The sequence below is a fragment of the Sciurus vulgaris genome (assembly GCF_902686455.1).
Source record: "Sciurus vulgaris genome assembly, chromosome: 2".
Taxonomy (NCBI): Eukaryota; Metazoa; Chordata; class Mammalia; order Rodentia; family Sciuridae; genus Sciurus; species Sciurus vulgaris.
The window spans coordinates 48,374,021-48,399,774 of record NC_136462.1 but is presented as its reverse complement, the minus strand read 5'-3'; positions in this window follow the sequence as shown (position 1 = coordinate 48,399,774).

The window sequence follows — 25,754 nt, the reverse complement described above, 5'->3', positions numbered from 1 at the left end:
AAACCATCCTTTCTTCATTCTTTCATCTGCCCCACTCCAATCCCTAATATGAACCTAATCAGATAAATATTGTAAGCATTGCCTCAAAAACAGCAGAATGAAAGAATGTACGATTGGTGCAAAATAAAAAGAAGGCATCATGCGGAACTCAACCTGTCTACCAACTCACAATCCTCAGGGCTCCCACTGGGTAGAAAAATATGGTTAAGCACAGAGCAAAAGGAGTAAAGGAAGACTCCTCCTCTCGATCTCAAGTTAGAAGGACATTCCCTTCAGCACAATGACCTCACTCCAGCCATCCTGAGACATCCTAAAAATCTTCTAGTGTAGTGATATTTAAATTGTGTTTCATGGATTCCCCAAAATCCCACAGAAAGAAGAAATTATTTTAATGTCTGCAAGTAAATTTTTTATCTACCCTATCAGTTCCCACTTCCCCTGTCTTCTCTCCCCAGTCAACGCTTAGAATCCAAGCCATGGAAGGCAATGCAAGAAGGTTCTACAGTCTTATAAAGTGATGATCTGTGAGCTAGACCATAGAAAGAGCCATGGCCACATGAATCTAGTTTTTGTACCCTGACTTTGAGCCTCATTGCCAGTCTGGCTCTTTGTTTAGGTGACCCTTGGCCCCTGGAGTCAATGTTTGTCTTCCAAATGGTATTTCAACGCCAACATCTGGTGATGTCTCCCAGTCTGACATTTGTGAAGCAGATGCTTCCAGTGGCCTGGAGTGTGTCTTTTGGGTCAATGTTTTCTATAATGCCCTCTGGCATTGATCTCTGTGGTACCTCTCCCCAGGTAAGAAAAGAAATGCACTAGGAAACGGCTGAGAGAGAACACTTCAGACCATCTGGAGGCAATCTTGGAATATAAAACCCCAGAAGTTCTTGTATAAAGAAATACCTAAAGGCAGGGAATAGGGAAAAAGTCAAGTCCTTGGGTTTTTTGTTTGTTTGTTTGTTTGTTTGTTGTCCCTTTAGTTGTACTTTGGCAGTTGAAGCCTAATGAATGTATACTTATTCAAAGTTCATCTCTTTACATGTTTCTTCCTCTCAGGGTCCTCTCTCCTGAAACTCTGAGTGAAAGGAGAATGTAATTTGTTGCTGAGGAAAGCAAGCCCTTGCTCCCACTCAGTCCCATTCTCCCTCCATGCACACACACTTCATGGTACTCAGTAAGAGGCTTCTCACTAGATCTGTGACTTTAAAAAGACTTCAAGGAACACTGTGAACAGGACCATAAATTCCAAAGCCTACATTTGGACATGGTTACTTTTTAAAATTAAGGATTTTTTTTCCCAAGAGAACTGAAAAGCTTTCAAAAGTAGAAAGTTAGTTAAAACAAGAATTACTTATTTCAACTGGATGAATATTTTTGATTTCTAACACTGTTTCTCAAGATCTCTTAACCATTATCAACAGCAATATCTACATGTCCATCTATAGGAAAGTTAAAATCTTCTCAATCTACTCAGGAATTTAGCACGGGCAAGGTACTAGGCTACGTTTGTAATATTCACCACATTACTGTGTGGCTTCTCTTTCCAAAAAGCTTATAATTCATCAACCTCTTTTCCATTCATCTTCATGAAAGCTGGCTTCCAAGGGGTCAACAAAGGTAGGGGGTGGGTACTACACAAACCAATTTGAAAGGGTATGGTAAATAGAATTCTAAGAAGACCCCAGTGACTCACACCCCTGTGTAATCCCCTCCTCTGAGTGCATGTGGAACTTGTGGCTTGCTTACAACCAAAGGTGATGGGATATCACTTCCACAATTATACGTCTAAGATGAAGGAAGGAGTTTTCGCAGATGTAGTTAAGCTCCACAGTCAGTTGACTTTCAGTCAATAAAAGGAGATTAAAAGGTCAAGTGTCCAAGAACCCAAGCAAGAAAGACTTTCTTTCTTCAACCTGCCATGTTGTGAGAGGATTTCTGATTGGGCCTTATGGCAAGAACCTGAGGAAAGCCTTTAGTTGCTGAGAATGGACCCTGGCCAGCAACCAGCAAGAAAACAAGGATCTCAGTGATACAGCTCTGAGGACAATAGAGCTAGCAAACTGAATGAACTTGGAAGCACACTGTTTTGCAGGCATATGTCCAGGTAAGAACACAGCCTGGTTGACATCTTGGTTTCAGCCTTGTGAGACCCACAGCACAGAACCCAACTAAGCCATACCCAGACTTCTGGTTTGCAGGAACTATGAAATAATAATGGGTATTATTTGAAACTGCAGGTAAATAGTAATTTTTTCTGCAGCCATAGATTCATACAGAGGGTTGGGTTGACTGGGAAGTAACTCAAATGCATAAGATTCCACATTTCAGTCTGCTAACCACTGTGCACTTTATGGAGCTTGGATATAGTTCTTTACTGATAATCAGCAATCCCATGGGATAGAACAGAATGTGACCTTGATTCAAAATATGGATGAATGGATGGGCGAATAGCCACATAGGGATACACACATACATATAATAAGTATTTACCAAGATCTCAACTGAGTTCTTTAAATATTTTAACTTGTTAAGATCCAGAGTTATAGCTAAAATGGTATAGGTACTTTTTTTTCCTTCTTCCCTTTTTTCTTTCTTTGTATGTATGAAAGAGAGAGAGAGAGAGAGAGAGAGAAACTTAGATACACGCTAGACAAATACTCTACCACTGAGTTATATCCCCAACCTTGCATAGGTAATTTTAATGTCAAAAATGTACTTCATATCGTGGCTTAAAAAAAAAACTAGCAAAGCAAGGTAAAGGACATTTGGGTTCATTTCTCTGGTTAATATGCATATTCCAGTCCCAATAGCCCTCCAAGGATACAAACTTTATAAAACATAAAGAGGAAAAGCTAAATGGCATAATCAATCTGTTCACTTGAATCTGATGACAATCTTCAACCAAGAGTTTATCAAATTAAGATGAAAATTATACTAACAATTTTCACAGTTATTGTCCTTGAGTTGACAGTGGGCTGGGTAGGTCTATGCCTACACATGTGGATAGGAAATACACATAGAAGAATGTTTTTCAACTGTCGTTCACAACCTGTTAGTAGATCATGAATCAACATTCAGAAAAGTGTGAAAGTTCCTGATGTGGAGCCCATTATTGTATGAACTATGAATTTCAGTGTTTTAATAGTCGTGCTTTTTTAAAAGAATTACAGATGAAACTTACTCCAAACAAATCAGATTCAGTCTAGTAGTTAGGATAATGCCAACTACTAAACACCTACCTCCCACATCTTAGTAGCTAATTCAAAAAGTTACTTCTCACTTCTATAAGATCTAAATTGGTAGAACAGGGGATGAGGTTTATACTCTATATACTCCTTCAACGAACAGATGGGCTAGGCTCTTCCATCTTTGACTCATGGCTTCTGATGATGCTCTGAATATCAACACCCAATCTGTGTGTGGAGTGAGATTTAGGATGAGGATCAATCAGTTCTAGGTCCCTGAAGTAGTATATCCAACGTCAACACTCATTGTATTGGTCAGGTAAGTGGACCTCCCTCACTTCAAAAGGGGCTAGAATAAATAGCAAAATTCACATCGCTGTCATCCTCTGATCTCCTGCTCCTACTTGAAGGAACCCAGGCACAAGACACAGGATCAGAGAATCAGAGAATTCATTGAATCAGTCCATAATAGTCACTTTCTCATGACACAATCCAGGATACAGAATAGGAGTAAGTGAATTTAGAAGGGCTAGTGAAGGACAGTCACTGATTAGCACAGGTTAATCATATTAGTGAAAACGTATTACCATAAAGGACTTATACTAGTATAGCTAATAACTGAAGATGTTGCCTAAAGAAAAACCAGATCTTTGGTGGAGATTACTTTTGAGTAGCAATTTTGAGTGTGGAAAGAATACTAGATGAGGAGTCAGAAGAAATGGCTTCTGGTCCTAGCTGTAGTTCACATTAGCTCCAGGACTTCAGACAATTCACTCCATGTGCCTAAACTATGATTTTGTCTCTGTTGAAATTTAAAACAACACCTTTCCCTGCCTTAATCACAAACTTGATATGAGAGGATCCAATGAGAGTATACACTCAAAAGCACTTTAGAAATTAAAAATATGGGTCCCAGCAATATTGCTATTTTGTGTTGTCATTGTTGTTCTCATATTATGGTCCTAGTTTATGAAAAATGGGTAATGCTGATTAAACTGCTACTTTCCCAGGAACTTTTGTATGAGATATGAACCAGAAAGGTCAATAAACTTTAATGTGAAATTCATCTCTCCCATGAACCTTCTGAAGGGCATCCCGCTGATATTTGGGTATGTTGCATGGAACATTTCCTTTTGACCTGGAATTGTCATTAAAGCCTTCAGATGCACCCCTCAAACTAAGAAAACCCACAAACTAAAGAAGGCTGTCCATAATGGGAGTTTTATTTAGGAGATTTGGGGGTTGGTAAATGAAACCCCAAACCCTTTCCCCCTCCATTCACAGTCTACAGGAAAAAAAAAAAAAAAACCTAAAAATGAAAAAAAGGAGAGAGGGTCAGATTGTGGGGAGGACAGTGCTCACAGTGAGGTAGTTGTATCCTTTCCCTCAAAGTTGCTTCTCCCCTCCAATCCTGAAGGAAAATGAGAGAGTTCCTGAGAATCAATGCAACATTGCTGCTTAACTGCAGATTTAATGATACATCCCATGCCTGACTAACCCTGGAGTGAGTATGGTAACTGAAAGGAAAGACCTGGAAAGAAAAGGCAGGGCAGAGAGAAGGCTCCATTCCTGCCATGGGGTGGATGATCTATTTGTGCAATGCATCTTGACTGTCTACAAGGTATGAAGAATGGCCCGTTAAATCACTGAAATTTCTATTTCATATTTTCTTTCCAACCAGTCCAAGGAAATTTCATCATCTGCAGATGATTTCAAGTCACAGTCTCTGACCCAGAGTTTTCTTCCCAGTTCCAGGTCTCCATTTCCAATAGCCTATAAACTCTGCCAGGGTATCTCAAAGTACTTCAGACTAAGCATATCTGTATCAGTCTACAAAGGTTGCCATAACAGAATACTTAAATTTATTGCTTAACTTTGAATTTATTGCTTTGGTAGCTTAAATTTAGAGCAGAAATTTATTTCTTATAGTTTGGGAGGCTGGAAGTTCAAGATCAAGGTTTCGGCAGGGTTGGTTTCTCAAGCGGTCTCTCCCCTTGACTTACAGGTGACCACATTCTCACTGTGCATGCACACCTCCCACAATGTTCTTCTCTTCTTGTAAGTCCTAATGGATTATAGTCCCACCCTAACAGCTTCACTGTAACTCAAACACCTCTTTAAAGGTCCTATCTCCCAATATGTTCACATTCCAAAGTAACAGGGATTAGGACTTCAATATATAATCTGGGGGTTACATAATTCTGTCCATAACAACGACCACAATAGAACTCATTATTGCCCCTGCAAACAGTAAGCACTCTCTTTTTCTATTTATCTATTACAAAAAAGATATCAACCCAAGGTCGCATACTAGAAACCCTAGAGTTAGCTTTGACCCCTTTTCCTTTCTTCATTCCCCACCTGCTTCTAACTGTTCACCGGTGCAGCCTATGCAGCTCCATCTCCACTGCTATAGCCAGAGACAACTACGACCCTCTTGAGTCTATTCCAACAACTCCCAACCCTTTTTCCAGCAAGTAGCCAGTCTCCATTTAATCTAACCTTCACTCTGCTACTAGATCAATCTAGCGTTCCTAAATAGCACAGTCTAATTATGCTACCTTCTGTTTATCCCTCTTTTTTTATCATTCTTAGGAAGAAATTCTGACTTCTTTGACTTAAACTATGCCCATTACCTGTCCTCAATTTAGGATTTCATCTCATTTTCTAGCACACCATGCACTTAGAGCTTTATGTCCTAAAGGCACTGAACATATGGGCCCCCAAACACATTCTGTTGGCTTCCTGCAGAATTGTCATCCTACTGAGTTAAGCTCACATGGATTTCTCTTTCTTGGTTACTCCCTTGTACTAAGGTATTTCCTCTAGTGCCTTCCTAAGAAAAAAGACGCTTTCTACCTGCAAATGTATAACTTTTCAGTCTACAAAATCTTCTAGTATTTTTAAATCTCCTCTGTTTTCTCTTTCTCTCTGGAGTTATAGAAGTCCTACACTTGAGATCCTGAATTGAGCCTCTGATTTTATGTTTTCTTTCCTCTTTTCCTTCTTTTCTTCTTCCTTTGATCTTTTCTCTTTTCTTTGAATTTTTATTCTACTTTCTGAAAGATCTTCTCAACTCTGTCAACCCTTATTTTATCAGTTTCGTATTTATGCTTTAATTTCTGAGAGCTGTTTCTTAGCAATAGTTAATAATTGCAGTTGCTATAAATATTGTCTGAGTGCTTTACACATAGTAATCTCCCAAAGAGGCTGTTGCTGTTATTGTCCTATTTGTTAGGAAAACTGTGGCTCAGAGATATTTAAAAACTTATCTGAGGCCACATAACTTTTATATGTCTCATTCTTTGCTTTTTTGAGAGGGTGGAGTATTAAAGTGTGGGATGAGAGCTTTTGTGTATTTGTTTTTGAAGTTTATTTTGTTCCTTACTCTGATCCTTCTGCTAAGTTCCTAATTCTTGGTTTGTTTGCTTTGTTTTATATACATACACTTACTCATGTCCACACTCTCTTCCTCTCTCTCTCTCTCTGCACATCCTTGTGTTAAACAACCAGAAACTCCTCCAAACCTCAATATCCAGAGTTGTTATTCAGAGTTTCATTACATAAGTATGATGGATTAATTCATTGGAGGTGGTTGAACTCAAACTCCATCTCTTCTCCCATCCCTGAAGGTGGCCCCAAGTTCCAACCTTCTAATTCTTCACTTGGTCTTTCTGATAACCTGCCCCTATCCTGACCACAATAAGCTACTTCATTAGCATAACAAATCACTCCTATCACTCAGGAAATGCCAAGGTTTTTAAAAACTATGCTAGGAATTGGTATAAAGACCAAATATATTCTTTAAAAAAATTTTTTTTAAGTATATATATTGTAGATGGACAAAATACCTTTATTTTATTTATTTTTATATGGTGATAAGGACCAAACCCAGTGCCTCAAATGTACTTAGAAAGTGTTCTATCAACTGAACCGTAGCCCCAGCCCCCAGATACATTCTTTATTATACCACACATGTTCTTCCTGTTTTCTTAATTTCTAAAATTCTGTTTACTAATGTCTCATTCACTGTGCTGTTTGTCCTTACAACTTAATATCAGTTTTATTCTTTTTCTTCCCTTGTAGGCAGAGTGGGAAGTGAGAGTAAAAAAAGGTAGAAGTTATTCCTGTTTACTGAAAGTTCCCATCACAGTGGGCTCAAGACCCTGGTTTGTTATTAACTTAAGGTATGGCCTTGGGAAAGTCATTTTATTGTTCCACATGTTAGTTTCCTCTACTACAAAATGAAAGGATTCAATTAGAACTGAGAATATCAGCTAAACATCATTAATTGTGTGGCTCTTTCTTCCCATAATCCTTACAAAGGTTGTTAATTGATCATGGTAGTCCTTCCTAGACCTGGTATCAGAGTTACCGTCAAGATAGCACTTTAAACAGCCAGTCTTGACCAATAAATTAGAGTCAACTAATGAGCTAAAATATTAAACATTCTAGGATTTGATGACCTTCTATTTCTAGAACTCTGTGTGATTCTTGTTAGACGGTATTCAAAAGATGAGTAAAAATCACATAAATTATTATAGTTAATTGGCAAGTTACAGTAGAAGTGTTAACAGTTTAATAATTATACAGCCTGGCTGAACTCTTACCCAACCCCTAACTTGCTTATCTTTAAGGACAGGATGTTTACAAGTCAAAAGTTCTGTGTGACCAGACCAGTTGGAACTGACTAGACCTAAGATGATTACTTAAACCACCTCTAATACACCCCAAACTCCATTTTAATGTCATCTGCATGCTAAATGACACCCCCCAGCACCAAGACAAGAGACAATTGCCATGTCAACTAGAAAGAACCACCAAAGAAGTGAAAAGAGGTGGTGCCCAAATACCCAGCAAGCTCCACCCATTCCCAGAAGAGACGTGAATATTCCTCCCTTTTACTAGCTTCTTCCTCCCCCTCATTATCCTATAGCCATGACTTCCCCACCCGTGACAGACTGAGAAGTTGATTGATTTACAGGCTAGATTCCCACTTCTCTATTCTTTGGACATTACATAAAATTGTGCTGTTGGCACTCAGTTTTAATTTTTTTTTTTTGACTTTGTAATACCAAATGGAAAAAGACATCCCCTTTTTTGGCTGGGGGGGATCCCTCTCTTAGAAAAGGGGCCAACCAATTGTGGGTAACCAAAGTTTACTAAATACCAAAATATAACTGGTGATTAAATTATGATTTGGAAAGAAATCTGTGAGGTCATTCACTTTTTTCAACTAACAGTAGGAGTACTAAGAGTAGGGTCTATTGGGAGTAGAGTTGGAGAAAAATATAAAAGAAAGGAGTTGTAGTTTGTAGAGTTTTTTCTCTTTCTACTCAACAGTAATGGAAAGAGAAAATTATAAACCGGAAATCTATCTTTACGGCCTTCATCAAAAGGAAATACTACAAATTTGTCATCTGAGGGAATACACAGGGTGGGAGTCCATAGAGTTCATAACAAAACCTATGGTGATTTCACACCTAAGGATTAAAAAGTAATTACACCATAGATTTTGCTAATTATGATAATGCTCAGATGTAATATACATTTAATTCTTTGTAGGAAGAAAAAAGCAAATCTTCAAAGGATAACCAATTAGAGGAAAGTTGAGTTTAAAAAGTTTCATTTTTATTTGAGAAAAATCATTGATCTAAATATGGGGAGAAAAAAAAAAACCTGGAGAGTGAAAATTAGATAAAAGTTTTCCATATAGAGAAAACTAGGAAAATTGAATAGAACTGTTGCAGAAAGCTCAGTCCTTGTCCCCGAGGCCAATCCAATAATGAGGACACGGTTTTGAGTAAAAAGAAAAAGAAGGTTTATTGTTTTGCTAGTAAAGAAGAAACACGGGGACTCGTGTCCCAAAGGCTGTGATTCTGCCCATCAGCAGAAACAGGGGACTTCTAAAAAGGTGATTCAGAGAAAATGAGATTAGGGAGGAGAGATCAGGAAGGAGAAGGTCAGGGAAAAGAAGACTGGGAAAAAGAAAAAACATGTAAGTTTCAAAGCAATATAAGGGATATAGTCAAAACATCAAATGAACCTCTGTTACAGACCCATAAGAACAAGAAAAGGAAAGGATCCCAACAACTCTTGCATAGTTGAGGGAAAAATATTGGTTCCCCACATTCCCTTCCTCTCTTGTCTAACCTCCTCAAGTTCCTCCAGAAGTACCTGCTGATATCATGACACCATGACCCAGCACTCTGGGGGTGAAGGAGGTGATAGCTAACTCTCCCCAATCCATTCTCACCCCTCTCTCTCCCCAGACAGGTCTGACACAATGGTGATGCTGAAGGAGAGTCTCTTGAACATTCATGCAATTCTCTCCTTGGGGCAAAAAGATGCAGAAGTGTCTTCTACTAGGAGAGCTCATTTGCCTTTATAAAACCACATGGGATCAAGAATCCAGAAGTTGCTTCTTTAAGGCCAATTCAAGTCAAGGCTTTAAAAGAAGCACTGGAAGAGTCTAAGTAAGCTATCTGTTCCAGCTTAGACCTCAAGAGACTTATGTGACAATGGGTTAGCAGGAACTTTCTCTTTAAGAATAAGGAGTACAGGGGCTGGGGTTGTGGCTCAATGGCAGAGCGTTTGCCTAGCACATGTGAGGCCCTGGGTTCAATCCTCAGCACCACATTAAAAAAATAAATTAAATAAAGGTATTGTGTAAATAATTAATAATAATAATTAATAATAATAAGTACACATTTGGCCAGAATAGCCCTAAAGTTGAACCCCTTGGGAGTTCCATCTCTGCAGCAGGTAACTGGAACAAAAGGAAATTACCCCTCCCCTGAGAGGAAATTACACAGCCCCTAGAGCTGGAACTCAGGGGGAAAAAGGAGAAAGAGAAATTCTTTGTACACTTTTCACGTGGTCCCGTTTTATTTGTGTGCCTTGTTAAGGATTAAGATGATTCCTGCTCATGCTTGCTGACGTACATCCAAGATTATCCTGCTAAATCTCCAAAAATGCCAACTGGGAAACAAATGAGGATTGTTCTCTTAAAAGATCTTTGTTTGTCTCTGTGATTGTTGGGCTTCTCCAAGTGCCAGCCTGAAGACAACGATGCAAAAAGGAAGAAAGAACCCCTGTGCGAAGCAGCATGTAAGGGCCACTGCAGTCCAGCCCCACAGAACTGGTGGCTGGCCTGCCAGCCAAGTGCTGGAGCAGGATGCCAGGACCAAGAGCAGGATAGACGGGCACCGAGTGCAGGGGCAGAACTGGCAGAAGTCCCAGCAGTCGAAGCCAGCTGAACCCATAGCTGGATTTTTGGCTACTGAGGAAATCAGAGTGCTTGGCAGAAGAGAAATGGAGGCAGCCCTGCTACAGGGGCCTGAAGAAGACCTGTGATTCCTGCACACAGAACAAGCAGTGGGGTAAGGCCAACGTATGACTGGCAACAACTCAACTCTTCCATCCTGTACATCCCTTCCCTTTCGAGGCTGCCCTCAGAGCTCATTTCACCCTATTTCCTCTGAGAAAAATTTCTCAGGACTTCCTGGAAAGAAGAGGAGAAAGAGAAAAGGAAACCGAATCCACAGTGTGATTTCCTCTGTCCAGCACTTGGTGACAGTCCTGCCTCAGCTCTGCAGGGGGTCTGGGCTCCCCTTCTGAGCAGTCACACAAGGCCCAATCCTGCTCTCCAGCGGGCGCAGAACAGCACAGTACAAAGATGCTCAGAGAGCTGCTCTCTTTCCATCTCTCATCGCCTTGATCAAGTTAGGAAGCCCTAGTATGATGGCTAGGGTTCCCAGGAGCCAGGGCGAAGATCTTCAATTTGAGGACACTCTTACTGGTCCATTCACCTTTCTCATGGAAAGACTCAGCTACTGGAAAGCACACCAAAGTATTTGCTAAAGGGGACACTGCATTTTCACTAACATTCAGGTTCTCAACTTCTTTTCTGCCAGGGCTTTTATTTTAACCCTCTTATTTGGTAATGGAATAACTAAGATAAAAGGCAAGAGGAAAATACGTTTCTTTAACTGCTATATATCCATTAAATCCTGCTTAAAATAATTTGTTTTCATTATTGCACAAAGCCGATTGACAGGAGCAAGAAGTTGGAAGCAAGGGCCAAAAGAAGCTTAGGGATCTTATTTTAACATACGACCTTTGTCTCTGACCTGACCCAAGGATCTGGAGAAAGAAAGCTGCCACAGAACATTGTGGCTCTAGGGTAGCCTCCAAAACAAAATGCCTTGGGATATCTGTGCAGTAAGGGAAGGACCCTAGAGGACTGGGTCCTGAGGGAACTTGTTTGCTTTGAGTCCTAGAGGATTGAGACAGCATTAACTTGACAAGGCCCAGTAATAAGGGGCAATAATCCTGATGACAGTCCAGTAGGGAAAGGAGGAGGGTTCAGACTCTGGAGTCAATCTTCTAAGTTCAACTCCTTTCAGCTGTGGCATTCAGGAGCTTCTAGCTTTCTGCACCTAAAACAGGGATGGTAACAACAGTTACCATATTGGGTACATATGGTGCACCAGGCTCTGTCTGAGTCTTCCCCTATTTCCACTTAATTTAACACCCTAAGTCTTTTACTCATTTGATCCTCACAACCACCCTGGGAGATAGGCTTATGATTATTCCCATTTTAAAGATGAAAACTGAGGCACAGAAAGATTTAAGTACCTCATCAAAAGATTGACTAGCACACAGGAAGTACTCTATAAATGTTAGCTATTGTTTTTGTTGAAAAGATTTCATAAAGCCTTAAGTAGGTCAGAAGAACTTAATGAGTGGATAAGGTTAAGATCATATGCTATTTAGTCTCTTTCTAGCTTCATTTCTTAGTTCCAAATTCTCTCATCATTTGCTATAAACCAGATAACCTCTGTGCTAACTCCTTCTTAGTTCTCACACAAGCCCACATGCACATGTGCACTTGTATGCATCCATATGCACATACATACGCAGCCAGAGCTTTACCATACATACCCATACCTTGCCAAGCCACAGAGATGGTCTGGTAACCTGAACTCATTTGAGATTTAGCGATGTCTTAAGTCACCAAAAGCTTTAAGTGCCAAGTTAGTTTAATTCTTCTATGGCCTAGGTAGTCTTAATGAAAAAAATTTAAGAGCTACTTTGACTTCAGAGATCTTGGAAATACTTTCTGGGTCCTTTCTTAGCCAGCTCACTGACTGCACCATTATGCCTCACCACTACAGGAATCACCCAAGTGCGAATACACTGCTGCAGCCACTGGTCAAGTTCTACCATCCTCCTATACCTGTTCACGATGCCACTCAACAGGAGCAGCCAGAGGGGGTTCCTGGACAGGCCGCATATTTTAAGACAAGGAAACTGACAATGGGAGGAAGTATGGCAAATGTGTGTTTTTATGAGTGCAGAAGAGAGAGCTTGGGGTGGGGGGGTGCTTCACAGAGATCACCTTATCCAAGAGCCTTAAAAAGGTGTCTTCTCCTTATTCAAAGTTTGGTTTTCAGACTTCACTATACCTTGCAGCTTAAGCTTAAAATAAAAAAAAAAAAAAAGTACATTTCTCCCTTTCCCTATATAGCATTTTCCCAAGTGGAAAGAGAAGCCTGAGGATGTGTGAGGAAGAAGGAAGAGGGCAAGACAGACCTTGATATTGTTTAAAAAAATGCTTGATTGTGAGCCTTAAGGAAAAGGTATGTTAGTTACCAAATTAAAAAAGAAAAATGGCAACTCCCTGAAATCTATTCAGACTCCATAATTGTCGTCTCTGCATAGAAATCATTCAGATAGTAAATGAAGGCAATCTTTCCAGAATGTTCTTGCTGAGTATACATAAAACCTCAAGGTTTTTTTGTTTTGTTTTATTTTGTTTGTTTTTTAGTTGTAGGTAGACACAATACTTTTATTTTTATGTGGTGCTGAGGAGCGAACTCAGGGCCTCATGCATGCTAGGTGAGCACGCTACCACTGAGTCACAACCCCAGTCCAAACTTCAAGCTTTAAAAATTACATTTTTCCTGTGTGCCATGGTTCCTTGACCTGGCCTCCTCACAGATGGACTACAGAACAGTACATATGTCTCCACCATCAGGGGCAGAAGCAGCAGTGTGCATCCTGCACCATCTGGTTCACTGTTCCTAGCTCTCGCCTAGACCCCTGCTATAGTCACATAATCAGAAGAAATCAGATGAACACCTCAGGGAAAAGATTCTAGGACTCAGACTTAACTTCCTCTAAGGAGGATCAAACACTGAAGACTGTTCCTTTTCAAGTTTTATTAATGCTGGTTCATAATTTCCACCACATCATTAGTCATTTCCTATTTCTAAAGGGTTGGCAGCAGTCACTGAGGCATCAGGCTGTAAATGGCAAGATAACCGTGCCACCTGTGTGCCGTATTGACAGTTACCCACAGCCACATCTGGGTGAGAGGCTAATGTGCTTTTTGTAAAAGGCAAGCCATTTAGAAGTGCAGCCCAGTTTTTGATCTCTTTCTAAATACTTTTATCCACATCATCTCCCCATCTGGGCCTGAAAGGCATCATGTGACCCATAGTACTTTGAAAAGAAAGCAGCAATCCTAACAACAGCAAGTCCCCCTTAACCCTGGAACAGGGAGAGTTCTTGAACACCTCCCAAGAAAGAAGAGTCTCTATCTCTTGCTGGGAAAACTCCAGGAAGTTGAAAAGAAAAAATGGAAAGTGACAAGAAGGATAGTCCCAACCCTGAAAAAAAGAAAATGATTTAAGTCATGAAGAACTTGAGAGGTGTCAAGAAAAACTAACTTCACAGGGTTTCATGCAGTTAGTTCTTCATGGCACATGGGCACAAGGCTAAGGGGCTTCTGATAGCCCAATCCCCTCAGGTTGGAGCGTCTCTGATAAAACGCTCAAGAAACTCAGACTGTGACCGGCAGACAGGATGCTAAGAGAGCCTGTCTTCGATACAAACCTATGTATGAACACAGGTTATAGTTCTGAGCACCAAATAGAGGACGACAATGGAAAAGGTACCTAGCAACTTTATTGGCCAAGTCCCTGGCTGGAGACTGCCATCAGTCTGTATGCAAAAACTTCTGAGCTGCAACTCCTCCACTACCAAGGTCTGTAAGGTAAACACAAATAAAGCTCATGTGGAGAAATTTTAATTTTTGAAAGGCTAAATAAACTTGAACACCTGGCTCTTGAATAGTATTTCCATCTGGATAATCCCAAGCACTCGGTTGGATAATCACATCCCTACTTAGCAAAAAGAGATGTTCCCAAAGTTACTACATCTCATGAAGGAAAGAAAATTGAAGGTAACAAGTAAAAGAAAATAGATAGTTTATTTTCCACTACTATTCAAAACACAGTCATGTGCTCTTCTTGGAGAACTACAACTCTGAGTGACATTCTGAGTATTAAAACTGAGTAAGGACAAGGGTTCATATGCCCAAGATCCCTTTCTCCCTTCTCCAAACCTATTCAGTAACGGTGGTAACAGGAGGTCATAAAAATGTCATTGCAAAGGGTGTGGCATCAGCAACACAAGAATAGGAGTGGAAAATTAGAAAACCTGAATCCCTTCTTTTTTTCTTACACTGCTTTCTACTGTTTACCGGTATCAAGGTACAAAAAAGTATCAAAATACCCATCCATTTTGAAGAGACTGTTCCTACACATTTGGCCTCTTTTGACCTCATATGCTTCTTAGGAATAACTAAATATTCAAATTATAATGATGAATTTAATTTTTTGAACATATATATAAACATACATACTTGCACACGTAACATGCAAACACAATCCTAGTCTTTGAACTTAGTTTAAATCTTCAGATCCTATTCTGACTTACCCCCTCTGGATTTCATGTGGTAGTCAATAATTCAACCATTAATAACTTGTCAAAGCATCACGAATGGTTACCACCATTTCTTACTTTTGATAATTACGAAGTCCCTCATCTTAGAGTGTTGTGCTTTAGCCTGATTTTTCCAACGAAGGCTCCTGAAAGATTAAAACAGCAATATTTGCACTTGCATAGCACTCCAATTGTCAGGAATGGACCCTTAATTTCCTTTCTACAACCTAACTCATTAAATCTCATCAGTTCTATAATTTTCTTGTTCATATCCCATCCAGAAAATCAGGTATTGACGGCTAACACTCCTGTGTGGCTATTTAAAAGTAAATCTGTCTCAGTAATCCTTCCAAGGAACTGAGAGCATTCTAGCTCTCTCAGTGAGCTTAATCCTAAAGAGGTTAGCACAAGAAAAGGAAGGCATCTAACAGATCCTGATATGCCTGGTTTTAGTCACAAGGCCTCTAAATAACTGCCAGAGTCACTAGGGCCTTTTGCTTCCATTTCCAACTCTCCTCCTATACCCCCTCCCCACTCTGGCTGCAATTGCCAAGGTAGCTGAAACCAGTGTTGATTTTTATCTGCATGGCAACCTCATGCTCCCACAAGTTCCAAACTGATCAAGTGGCCTTCAAAAATGCCACCACTTCTTCTTAAAAAGGCTAAGCCAAGCTCTGTATGATGGAGACAGAAAACAAACCCTTATCGTGTCGGAAGTAATACTTGTGGTTATCTAAAGCAATGGTAATCATATCATACACTTTATCTGTGAGTGGCTTTTTCCTTCCAGGGGTAGGAATAGAAACTTCTTCTCCTTCATAATGAGCACTATTGAAACTCCAGCAGGCAGACCTCTGGCTTTGGCGACAAGCCATTCCCTAGCATAAGCATGTAATCATGTCAAAAAATGTAGCATGGCAGAAAAACAGGTACAAGTATTTTCTGAAAATATTGTTTGTAAAGGGCTGATTTTATAATGGGATTGTTTGTGTTCAGGTCTTTGGGCATGTATTCCTAACAAGAACTTGCCATTCTGGTGCCAGCTTGCTTAATGCAATAGGGCCTTGTGCAGGAGTTCAGGGGGACAGGGCCCAGGAAACAATCCAAGCCTTTTCCTTTGTAAGTGCTGCTACATGATGAGAGAACAGCACTCTGATATTCAATCTGTCATAGTTCCTTTTGACAGATACTATGGCTGTGTACCACATCAAAACATGTGCCCCATCAGATTCTCACAACTAGAAAAGTCTTTAAAATAAAATTATCAAATGGCATCATTTATTGAAAGTGACAACTCAATTGCAGTCTCCTTGTGACTCATCAGTCATGCAAACCCCACAGCATTAGGTATACACATCGGTCTTATAGGTCAGATCCTTGGAAAAAGGAACCAGCATCATCTATAAGAGCACATGTTCAGGAAATAAGTAAAATGAAGTTTCCTTTTGCAAAAAGGAGAAATTTCTATCTTTGCTCATCAGATAGAGCACAATGCCAGGTACCCTGCGAGTTTGGTAAATACTGGCCCAGATCAAGGGACTCTGAATTTTGGTTTTCCTTATGCTTCCCCCTGGGCATGTGTCCCAACTGCCCCTTGCTGGACCCCACAGATGTGCCTCTCACTCTGACTTTTGTTCTTAGTCCCAGAATGACTTTGCAAGATGCTAGGGGTAAAATGAACCCCATTTTCCCATAGATATAGTTTAAGTGAATTAATTTTGCAAAGGGAGAAACAAAGCATTTTAATGTCTAGGATAGTTGTGCTCATTGTTATATATCCTTCATTAATCTAGTGTCTTTGTTTTTCTCTAATGTAATATACTATATAAATATGCAATACATAATGCAAAGATTATTCAAACTTCTTGCTCTGCTTCAGAAGAGAATTATGATAATCAAACTCGTACAAATGTGAATTAAGACTCGCATGAAACACAGTGTTTTTGGAATATTTTAGCTGTAGGTACTTTCCTATTAGATTGCTACTCAGTAGAAAACAACACCTTACTTGGTGTTAATTATTAAACTACATGCAACTTTAAAGATCAGGCCCTTGAGAGATACAAAGGGTAGTTATTGAAAGTAATTGTAATCAGTTATTGTCAACTTCCACAGAATCAATAAGCAGCAAAAAATTTAAAACACATTAGAAAGTTAGGCAAGAGGAAGAACTTGAAAATGAAGCCTATTAAATATTTAGCTGTATAACAAATGTCCTAAATTTATTTTCCCAGGAAGCTCTGAGATTAGGCTGCCTGAGATGGTTTAAAATTTTTGCCAGTGGCATAATGAATTCTTTTTAGATTACTTATTGAAGTCTCTTCCAACAATATGGGTCTTCGATCAACACATACATCTATCTGCACATGGGTGCTTGTCTACTGGAGAGTTCACGATCAGAAGCTAGTCCTGGAGAATAGAGCTGAGAGTTTAAAATTTGACATTTATAAACAAAATATATGAGCATTTCTGTAGGTGAAATATAGCTTCAATACTTTTCTCTATGTGAGAAGATGGCTTCAATAGCCACTCTAAGAAAGTAAGTGGTGTAAGACAGGTTAGGGAGAAAACAAATTAATAATAAGATCTCTGAGCTATTGAGAAATAGAAAAGGCAAAAGGGCTCTCAAAAAATAGAAGTTATTTATTCCTAAATCCTGCTTCTTTGCTTGGAGCTATTTCTTAAGAAAGAAGCTGCTTCCTTCCCTAACCATATAAAACGATCCCTGAAGTTATTTATAGTGCTCATGGCCTGGAGGCATCACTTGGTTCCCCCACCACAAGCCCAACCATGTGTTACTATATTAAAAAATGTGAAAAAGTAATTATGGGGTATGGGAGCCAGTGTCTGCAGACACAACCTGCCAAAGAGGAAGTGACAGGAAACTTATGCTCCTCTTTGCCGCTCAAGCACTGCCCAGGCTCCAGGCTCAGAAGAGAGGAATTTGTTCCAAGAAATAAGAGAGGAGCCTGCCCTGGTGAATCAGAAATATCCTGGTTCTGAATATATAGTAAACTGGTTTCCATTCCCAGGTCCCCTCAGTGGGTCAAACTTTCCAGTCACGTGGAGAGACCACTCAACGCACCCTCCCTCAGCAACGCAGCCAGCAGCCTACCTCAGCTCCCACCAGTTGGGGCTGACAGGAACTCATAAGCAGCTGGACTCCCATGGGAGATTGAGACCATTAAAACTGGTCACTTTCAGGTCCTGATTTCCACCACCTTGTCCTAAATCTAACTTTGTTGTCACTCAATCCAACTCCATTCCCAATTCCCTGCCCTCCTGTAGAGTGTGATCCGTTACTCATCTCTGGAGCGCTCATCCACATATTCACAATCCCTTCAGCTCTTGCCCGGAAAAGACAGGCTCTTCCACCACTGAGATACAGTTGTTTTCTACCTCTGCAGACAAAGAAAAGTCATCCATGTATCTACCCCAGAAAGTTGGAATTCAATTTGTCAGGGGGAGAGACATCTACATTTTTGATAGAAAGACCACTGTTACCAAGAGGACTCTGATAAGGAAACATTGTAAGAAGTTACTTTTCCTCCTCAGGACCTCCCTTTGCCTTTGCTCTAAGCGATAAAAGAAGTTTGCTTTTAATGTCTTGAGAGAGAAAATGTCTAGTACCATCCCTCACAAGAGAGCCCTAGAAGTTTGGAAAATTCCTGCTATCTTAGGAAGACTTCACTTGGAAGTCAGTAATTGTTGCCATCTCTGTATTCAATTTGATTTTGCACTAGAACTTTCAAAGGAGCACAAATTCACCCCCACAAAAAATATCTTCTAAAAACTAATTTACAGAAGTCTCTTTCAATAAATTTTTAGAGATGAGAGCTATAAATGACTCAGAATGCAGAGGCTAAAGAAAAATGCGCTTACTATCTCTTTAATATAACTAAATAAATAGAATGAACCTGTTTCCCTGGAGGGGTAATATTCTATAAGCATGAAATATGATTTTATATTACATATACACTGGACTTGAGTTTCTATTTTATATACTGTGGTTTAAAATATGAGTAAATGTTAATTTCTAAAATTCCCTAAAATCTTCCCTTCAAGTACGTTCATCTTTGGCCAACAGGGTATAAGATATACAGAGTTTAAGTAGATATTAGTTGATGCAGAAAAGGCAAAATCAGAGAAAACAATCTTATAAGGCAGATCGATGGCAGCCTTCCACATCTAGAAACTGGTTTACAGTTTTCAGAGATGGCCTGTTAACCTCCCAAAGATCTGTAGATTAGCTTATAGTATCTCATTATTCCAGTTTTCTCTCTTTCATCTTTGCCTCCACCATCCCAGTTTCTTTACCACTGTAGTATACACAGTGCCACCTGCTGGTTTTAGGAAGCATTTCCATGGCTCCCGGCTCTCCTTTCAGGGATTTAATTAAAAGTCCATCCATCCCAGAAACATACATTTTAAAAATAGTAGAAGCATCCATGAGATGAGCAAAACACTCATTCATGGAGGCTTAACATGACCCAACATACTCTTGAGGCAAAGGTCTGACTCTTTTAAAAGGAACATGAAATAAATCTAACATTGGCATATTTCCTTCATGTTGGCAATATGACTCCATGGTGAGAAATATATAAATATATACACACACATATATATTTATTTATATATACAATACATACATAATGTATAATAGATAATAACATTACATATATGTATATACGTAAAACATAGATGCCTCAAGAAGTTTCCAAAACTATATTTTCTCATACTCATCAATCCTAGACTTCCACATTGTTTTTCTTTTCCTGCACAAGTACCTTCATCTTTGAAAAGAATAATGAAATTTGCCATAACAGTCAGCTAGGCAGGAACAAAACTTTAACTTTAGCCCTTTGACTTTGATTCATACCAGCTCTTACTCCAACAAAAGTTATTGTCAATCCCCACAACCTGGAGTCTGTGGGCCAGTCACACAAATGATAGGCACCATCTGAGGGAGAAAATGACAAGAGACCTCCTTCACAAGAAAGCCTTAGAAGTCTGGAAAATTCCTGCTATCTTAGGAAGATTTCACTCGGAAGCCATGCAGCTACAGGCATGCATGAATGCAATGCCCCTCCTCCCAACTTAACCTCTCAGGTGATTCAACTATTTTCCACGTGTCAACAGTTGGCCATCTCAGACCTTAACTAGGCAAAAGAGGAGAGAGAATAACCTTTAGAACTCACAACTAATGAATATGAATAAGATCACTCCTGCAAGCTTCATTGTGGGACCAAAAAAAAAAAAAAAAAAAAAAAATACAAGGAAAGCCTTTTTACCTCAGGGCTCCTGACAAGCATTAGCCAATCAATTTTCCTAACAATGCCCTGGAGTCTAGACTGGCAAGGGTCATTATCCCTCCTTACCAGGTGGGCAAACTAAGCTACCCAAAGGTTACTGATTCAACATTAATTATTTGCCACTAATATTCTGAAGTGACATCAGGAAAACAATGCTTCAAGAAGCTTTTCATTAACTGTAAGTACAAAATACCTTGCCAAAGTCAGGCAAGGCACCAAAACCTTGGAAGAATACTGAACCATTACTTGACAGAGATTGTTCCAGGGCAAATGATTTTAGAAATGTAGGTTCTCCATTAAAATATCTGCGAGATTTACTCTATAACTGAGGAAACATTTAAAAAAAAGAAAGAAAGAAAAGAAACATCTGTATTTATTGGTTTAGCATGCACTTGGGGATTGGTTGGGTTCCTTTTCCTCCTCATACCTTTCAATTAAAGGCTAAACATTAAAACTTCAGATAGAGGACTCAGATCACAAACATCAGTTTTTTGCTCCATCTGGTACATTCTCCCATTTTTTATTTTGTTTGCATTTACTTTCCTCTTTCTAAAAGTATAAACTGGATCCTACCATTTTCCAGCCTTCTACCAAATTCAGAAACTGAATTTTTCTTTTTTGAAGAAATATTTTCTGTCAAGCTGGCAAAGCTCCAATCATCCCTTCAGCACTGCAATTAAAGTGATCGTCCATCTGAATATAACCCTGACTTGGAAAGGAATTATAAGGGCTCTATTATTGTTATCTATTTTGATAGATTAGTTCCCTCACTGAGAATATTTTTATACTCATCACAAGTATTCATACAGCCCCACAATATCCAGATTATTCTAGGAACTATGAATCAAAATAGCAGCAGTGGTTACTATTTAAGGAGAAAGCTGAATTTAGGATCACCTTTTAAAACAAGCAATAACCTAGAAAGCAAAACAACAAAAACCAAAGTCGTCTTTTTTATTTCTTTTCATGTTGATAGAACGAAACAAGTTAAACCCATGCTAGACTCAAAGTCAAACAATATACTTGACTTAGAGGAGATGGTGCAGCAGGAAATGCTGTTATAAAGCATTATTCTATGTCATCACTGCTTCCAGAAAATGCTCCAAGCGCCAACATTTGTTCACTTACTACAGGATTCACTTCTCGGCTGAGGAGGACCTTGGTAACAGTACACTTAGCACTCAGCAGTTATTTGACCTATTTTACTAATGTGTTTGGGAAGGAGGTTAATTAACAGTGGATGGCTATATCCTTAAGCTTAATTTTTCCAACAGCCCTGCTCATAAAAGGAAAAATTGAGTATGTATTGAAGGAAGCAAGCAATTAAGTTGCACAAATAGTGAGCTCATTGAACTGCAGCTGACTTCTATCATGTCAAAGAACAACTAAACACAGAAGCAATAAAAAGATTGTTGCCACGACCACCACTGAGAACCGACTGGCAATAAAGATGAATAACTTCCTACTTGAAGATTACTGATTAAAGCTCTTTAGAAACCAAATGTTACACATAGGCATAAATGGAGCAAAATATTTTAATGCATGTTTGGCAGGTTCAGAAACATTTTATAGTCAATTTTAAATGAAGGTTTATACAACAACAGTAAACTCCACTTAAAACAGCCATTCCAGTTGCTGTTCTTGCAAGCAAGCCACAGCTCTCCTTAGGAAGACTTGAACCATACTGTGGAATAAAAGTCCCATCCCCAACAGCCAGGGGAGGGTGCATGGGGAGCAGAATTCCACAGGACCAGGTCCTCTGAAACCAAACCCAGGAGTAGAGCCAGGGAAGCCTATTCAGATGGCTTTGACCCTTGAAAGCAAGTAAACAGACTCCCCATAGCAATAACCAGGAAATCTCTCCCCAGCAACCCGCTGCTGGCCTTCCCACCTTCCAAAGTTCTGAAAGGTCAAGTGTTAGTCCAAGCTGCCCTTCAAGAAAATGTACTCACATCTAGGAGTTCAATACAGGTTGGCATCAGAATCAGCTCCCAGGACTATCAGTGTCGGTGAGGCAGGACCAGCATGATTTGACAAGGAAAATGTTTCTGCCAGAGGAATCAGTTCTCAACTTACAAAGTGTCTATGGAGGTGTCTGGAGAATATTGGTCCCTGGCCCCCAGCAATTACCTGCTGCCTCTTGGAGGGAATACCATAGACAGTTACAAAAGACAAAAAAGGAAAGGATTTGCCTCCAAAGTTGCTTATAGCCTCACATTTAAAAAAATAAATAAATGGCCCTTTGCATCGCTGCCCTCAAACCCACTACAGTGGAAAAGCAAGTTTACTACAAACCAACCAGTTTGCCATCTCATTTCTAACACCCCCCCCCCCACTATCTCCATCTGTCATTTAGAGACAATAAGTCTCTAAAATGGAAGAGGTTGAAAATGTGTGCTTTCCTTCCAAGCATTCCCCTTAGACTTGGGCTTTCAGGGATCGGAGCCCTGCATTGAGATTACGAACTGCTCTTCCCCTTCCTCAGCCCCAATCCTTTCCTCCCTCACTCAGATATATTTGCAATGAGTTCCTATGGGGCTTGTTCTTCTTTTGGTGCCATACAGCACCCTTCAACATATTCTAGAAGTGTTTAATCTATGCTTTTTGGCCACAATCATTGGGAAAGACTCACTATATTTATCTCCGTTTTGAATATTTATTTTCTCATAACCATTGCTACTGCAATAACCAAAGAAACTGAAACTAGAGAAGTGATTTTGTGCCGTAAATTTGGAGACAAAATTAAAAAGGAAGTACAATGTGTCTATTTTCTTGGTTGGAATGGGGACCCAAAAATGACCTGAATAAATTATTATATTATGATTTTATAAAGCACACATGCCTTAAGTTCACAACCTTGTCATATAGGTCACCCGTGAAACACTCTTTTCCAGAGATTTAAAAGTAAATTTACTACTCCTGATTTTTAAATATTTGATTTGGGTAATTCTAACTGCAAACCAAATTCATATTGCAAATATCAGAATGGCTTAATCAGATGGAAAGTAGATATTTGGAATTGTGGTAACACTTCTTATTACCTTTCATTGAAGACTTGTCGATGGATAGGTGGTATGCAAATCTAGTTAGAAATGAGTTTGGATATTTATGTAAACTATATTTCATCTGCAAGAGGAAATCACAATGGCAAGGACCTTCCTTCCACTTAGGTCTTTCCACCCTGAAGTGCTGCTTGGGCTTAGAACTCCAGGCTCTCCATAAGACATTCAAACACTGTACAAATTCTGGAGTTGGAATGAATTGTATAGCACAGGAAGTGGGGTGGAGGAAGAAAGAAACAACAGTTCAGAGATGGAAACCGTCTGCTCTCTGGAAACCCCTCCAGTCTTAGATTCACTATCCAAATTCCAAAAGCCAACATTCTTCCATTCCCCTGTGTTAAGAGAATAAGAAGAATGCCTAGGAAAGCCCACAATTTCCTTCCTCATTGAGGAGAGGAAACGTCAGGGATAATAGACGCCCATGTGCAGCCATCACTTCCTTGGGGGCTGGTGTCCATTTCCACCCACTGGAATGAGATTGGCAGCTTTATAACCGGCAGGAGATACATGGTCCAAGAATCCATTTTGGCTCCAATTCTACCTTTATAAAGACCAGTTGTGTCTAACTCTAAGGATCCTATACTCACTAATAAGGATTTCAAATAGCCTCATCCTCAAGACTATAGTCAGAGGAAGGGAAGTTAGGTGGAAGAGTATCTTGAGGAAGTCCCAAGGTAAGCCTTACAGACACGTTGAGATTACCGTAGAAGAGAAATGCATACAGAGATGATTATGAGAAGATACATCTTCTCTTCCTTTGAGGAATCAAAGTGTCAAGGTCCAAAATGTAAACAAAACATGATATTATTCTAGTAACAGACTTCAGAAAGACTAGCTAATGAGCTTATTCTTTGAAAACATAGTGTGTATAAACAAAGTGAATTTAAAATTGTCAGCTTACATTCTCATTGTTTTCCCCTTCAAACCTTCTTCTCCTCAAGTTCATAGTTTCTCCATTTACCAGTTCCCTGAGGTGGAGACTTCGTTCACTTGTGAACCTCATGTGAATCCCACCACATTCAATTCTAGACTCAAAGAATCTTTTGGATTATTCTGTCATTTCTACTTTTCTTATCACTGTCTTCCTCACATCATCTGTACCTAGATTAATACTGTAATAGCCTTCAAACAGGTCTGCTATTTGAAGAGAACTGGAATTCTCTCTACCCCATCATCCTTAGCATCCCTAACAGTTACTTTTCTAAAGTACAGTTAGGATCATGGTTCACCCTCTCAGTTCAAAAGCTTTTACTAACTTTCTGTTCTTTTACAATTAAGTTCAGTTTTCCTGGCTTAGTATCCAAGGACCCTCATGAACTAAAACTGTCCTGTATTTCAAAACTCATCCACAATTTACTCCTCACACATAGCTGATATTCTAGTCTAAACAGACTCCTCTCCTGTACCAGGACTTGGCATGGGCTTTTATACCTCTGGAACTTTGTACCTTTCTCCTCCAGCTTCATCTACTCAAAATCTTGCAACGCCTTTAAAGACTAATTGAAATGTCACCACTTTTAGGAAGCCTTACCCATTTCCTTCTTCAGGCACATAAAACACTTTGTTTATCCCTTTCTTCCAATGTTCAGCCCAATAGGATTTATATTCATTAATGCAGATGTTTCCATCTCCTACTCAAGAACAGACTACTGCCAACCTCTCCAAAAATGATGCTGGGTGCCTAGCATCATGTCCTTAAATAGGACAGGCATTTCATACGTGTTTGTTCGACTGAATTGACCAGTACAGAAATTAGGAATTTTCACCCAAAGCTGAAGGTCCATGACCAAGTAGAGAATCATAATCAAGGAAAACTTAAGAGAAGGAAGAATCTGAGGATCATGAATAAATATTTCAGTAAGGAATAGAGATGTCCTAATCCACTGCTTCTCAACATTTTTGTATTCACACATATTTGTAAAAGGACTGTGTTTTAGAACTACTACCCTAACCAAACGGAGAAACTTACTTTTTATCAGCAATGGGAACCTAAAAGCTGCTTTTGAAAGTACTCAATCAAGAATTGACAGCTATACATCACAATAGAGAATTATATATATATATGTATTATATCATGTAACTATATAAATGAGATCTTGTTTAATTCAAACATATATAAATATTGTATATCAGATATTATTTCATTCAAACATGTCTACACATAGAGATCTAATGATGTTTCCATGAAACTAGTATTTAGTTCACAATTTATGACATCATTCCAAAAGAGGAAAAACTAAAACTGTATCCTTAGTCTTCCTGGCATTAAATAATCAAATTCCAAGCTACTCAGAAATCAGAAGCAAACTCATTGCAATTCTTCTCATTCTTGCTTGGAAAAAAAGAAAAGGAACTAAAATTTCAAGAAGAAAATCATAACTTTCCAGCATCTCCTCATACAA